Source organism: Embiotoca jacksoni, unplaced genomic scaffold (assembly GCF_022577435.1).
Source record: "Embiotoca jacksoni isolate LCO1_2020_lvr unplaced genomic scaffold, fEmbJac1.0.p SCAF_27, whole genome shotgun sequence".
Classification (NCBI taxonomy): domain Eukaryota; kingdom Metazoa; phylum Chordata; class Actinopteri; family Embiotocidae; genus Embiotoca; species Embiotoca jacksoni.
The window spans coordinates 4,782,030-4,786,970 of record NW_027185378.1 but is presented as its reverse complement, the minus strand read 5'-3'; positions in this window follow the sequence as shown (position 1 = coordinate 4,786,970).

Sequence of the window (4,941 nt, the reverse complement as noted above, 5' to 3'; positions counted from 1 at the left end):
ATGCTATAGTATGACTTTTTGATCATATTTTGAACGACATGCTATAGTATGACTTTTTGATCATATTTTGAACGACATGCTATAGTATGACTTTTTGATCATATTTTAGACGACATGCTATAGTATGACTTTTTGATCATATTTTGAACGACATGCTATAGTATGACTTTTTGATCATATTTTGAACGACATGCTATAGTATGACTTTTTGATCATATTTTGAACGACATGCTATAGTATGACTTTTTGATCATATTTTGAACGACATGCTATAGTATGACTTTTTGATCATATTTTAGACGACATGCTATAGTATGACTTTTTGATCATATTTTAGACGACATGCTATAGTATGACTTTTTGGTCATATTTTAGACGACATGCTATAGTATGACTTTTTGATCATATTTTGAACGACATGCTATAGTATGACTTTTTGATCATATTTTAGACGACATGCTATAGTATGACTTTTTGATCATATTTTGAACGACATGCTATAGTATGACTTTTTGGTCATATTTTAGACGACATGCTATAGTATGACATTTTGATCATATTTTAGACGACATGCTATAGTATGACTTTTTGGTCATATTTTAGACGACATGCTATAGTATGACTTTTTGATCATATTTTAGACGACATGCTATAGTATGACATTTTGATCATATTTTAGACGACATGCTATAGTATGACTTTTTGATCATATTTTAGACGACATGCTATAGTATGACTTTTTGATCATATTTTAGACGACATGCTATAGTATGACTTTTTGATCATATTTTGAACGACATGCTATAGTATGACTTTTTGATCATATTTTAGACGACATGCTATAGTATGACTTTTTGATCATATTTTGGACGACATGCTATAGTATGACTTTTTGATCATATTTTGAACGACATGCTATAGTATGACTTTTTGATCATATTTTGAACGACATGGTATAGTATGACTTTTTGATCATATTTTGAACGACATGGTATAGTATGACTTTTTGATCATATTTTAGACGACATGCTATAGTATGACTTTTTGATCATATTTTGAACGACATGGTATAGTATGACTTTTTGATCATATTTTAGACGACATGCTATAGTATGACTTTTTGACCATATTTTGGACGACACGCTATAGTGTGACTTTTTTGTCATATTTTGGACGACATGCTATAGTATGACTTTTTGATCATATTTTAGACGACATGCTATAGTATGACTTTTTGATCATATCTTAGATGACATGCTATAGTATGACTTTTTGATCATATCTTAGATGACATGCTATAGTATGACTTTTTGATCATATTTTAGACGACATGCTATAGTATGACTTTTTGATCATATTTTAGATGACATGCTATAGTATGACTTTTTGGTCATATTTTAGACGACATGCTATAGTATGACTTTTTGATCATATTTTAGACGACATGCTATAGTATGACTTTTTGATCATATTTTGGACGACATGCTATAGTATGACTTTTTGATCATATTTTGAACGACATGCTATAGTATGACTTTTTGATCATATTTTGAACGACATGGTATAGTATGACTTTTTGATCATATTTTGAACGACATGGTATAGTATGACTTTTTGATCATATTTTAGACGACATGCTATAGTATGACTTTTTGATCATATTTTGAACGACATGGTATAGTATGACTTTTTGATCATATTTTAGACGACATGCTATAGTATGACTTTTTGACCATATTTTGGACGACACGCTATAGTGTGACTTTTTTGTCATATTTTGGACGACATGCTATAGTATGACTTTTTGATCATATTTTAGACGACATGCTATAGTATGACTTTTTGATCATATCTTAGATGACATGCTATAGTATGACTTTTTGATCATATCTTAGATGACATGCTATAGTATGACTTTTTGATCATATTTTAGACGACATGCTATAGTATGACTTTTTGATCATATTTTAGATGACATGCTATAGTATGACTGTTTGATCATATTTTAGACGACACGCTATAGTATGACTTTTTGATCATATTTTAGACGACATGCTATAGTATGACTTTTTGATCATATCTTAGATGACATGCTATAGTATGACTTTTTGATCATATCTTAGATGACATGCTATAGTATGACTTTTTGATCATATTTTAGACGACATGCTATAGTATGACTTTTTGATCATATTTTAGACGACATGCTATAGTATGACTTTTTGATCATATTTTAGACGACATGCTATAGTATGACTTTTTGATCATATTTTAGACGACATGCTATAGTATGACTTTTTGACCATATTTTGGACGACATGCTATAGTATGACTTTTTGATCATATTTTAGACGACATGCTATAGTATGACTTTTTGATCATATTTTAGACGACATGCTATAGTATGACTTTTTGATCATATTTTAGACGACATGCTATAGTATGACTTTTTGATCATATTTTGAACGACATGCTATAGTATGACTTTTTGATCATATTTTAGACGACATGTTATAGTATGACTTTTTGATCATATTTTAGACGACATGCTATAGTATGACATTTTGATCATATTTTAGACGACATGCTATAGTATGACTTTTTGACCATATTTTGGACGACATATGACTTTTTGATCATATTTTAGACGACATGCTATAGTATGACTTTTTTGTCATATTTTGGACGACATGCTATAGTATGACTTTTTGACCATATTTTAGACGACATGCTATAGTATGACTTTTTGGTCATATTTTAGATGACATGCTATAGTATGACTGTTTGATCATATTTTAGACGACACGCTATAGTATGACTTTTTGATCATATTTTAGACGACATGCTATAGTATGACTTTTTGATCATATTTTAGACGACACGCTATAGTATGACTTTTTGATCATATTTTAGACGACATGCTATAGTATGACTTTTTGATCATATTTTAGACGACATGCTATAGTATGACTTTTTGATCATATTTTAGACGACATGCTATAGTATGACTTTTTGACCATATTTTAGACGACATGCTATAGTATGACTTTTTGATCATATTTTAGACGACATGCTATAGTATGACTTTTTTATCATATTTTGGACGACACGCTATAGTATGACTTTTTGATCATATTTTAGACGACACGCTATAGTATGACTTTTTGATCATATTTTAGACGACATGCTATAGTATGACTTTTTGACCATATTTTAGACGACATGCTATAGTATGACTTTTTGATCATATTTTGAACGACATGCAATTGTATGACTTTTTGGTCATATTTTAGACGACATGCTATAGTATGACTTTTTGATCATATCTTAGATGACATGCTATAGTATGACTTTTTGATCATATCTTAGATGTCATGCTATAGTATGACTTTTTGATCATATTTTAGACGACATGCTATAGTATGACTTTTTGATCATATCTTAGATGACATGCTATAGTATGACTTTTTGATCATATCTTAGATGACATGCTATAGTATGACTTTTTGATCATATTTTAGACGACATGCTATAGTATGACTTTTTGATCATATTTTAGACGACATGCTATAGTATGACATTTTGATCATATTTTAGACGACACGCTATAGTATGACTTTTTGACCATATTTTGGACGACACGCTATAGTATGACTTTTTGATCATATTTTAGACGACATGCTATAGTATGACTTTTTGATCATATTTTAGACGACATGCTATAGTATGACTTTTTGATCATATTTTAGACGACACGCTATAGTATGACTTTTTGATCATATTTTAGACGACACGCTATAGTATGACTTTTTTGTCATATTTTGGACGACATGCTATAGTATGACTTTTTGATCATATTTTAGACGACATGCTATAGTATGACTTTTTGATCATATCTTAGATGACATGCTATAGTATGACTTTTTGATCATATCTTAGATGACATGCTATAGTATGACTTTTTGATCATATTTTAGACGACATGCTATCGTATGACTTTTTGATCATATTTTAGATGACATGCTATAGTATGACTTTTTGGTCATATTTTAGACGACATGCTATAGTATGACTGTTTGATCATATTTTAGACGACACGCTATAGTATGACTTTTTGATCATATTTTAGACGACATGCTATAGTATGACTTTTTGATCATATCTTAGATGACATGCTATAGTATGACTTTTTGATCATATCTTAGATGACATGCTATAGTATGACTTTTTGATCATATTTTAGACGACATGCTATAGTATGACTTTTTGATCATATTTTAGACGACATGCTATAGTATGACTTTTTGATCATATTTTAGACGACATGCTATAGTATGACTTTTTGACCATATTTTGGACGACATGCTATAGTATGACTTTTTGATCATATTTTAGACGACATGCTATAGTATGACATTTTGATCATATTTTAGACGACATGCTATAGTATGACTTTTTGATCATATTTTAGACGACATGCTATAGTATGACTTTTTGATCATATTTTAGACGACATGCTATAGTATGACTTTTTGATCATATTTTGAACGACATGCTATAGTATGACTTTTTGATCATATTTTAGACGACATGCTATAGTATGACTTTTTGATCATATTTTGGACGACATGCTATAGTATGACTTTTTGATCATATTTTGAACGACATGCTATAGTATGACTTTTTGATCATATTTTGAACGACATGGTATAGTATGACTTTTTGATCATATTTTGAACGACATGGTATAGTATGACTTTTTGATCATATTTTAGACGACATGCTATAGTATGACTTTTTGATCATATTTTGAACGACATGGTATAGTATGACTTTTTGATCATATTTTAGACGACATGCTATAGTATGACTTTTTGACCATATTTTGGACGACACGCTATAGTGTGACTTTTTTGTCATATTTTGGACGACATGCTATAG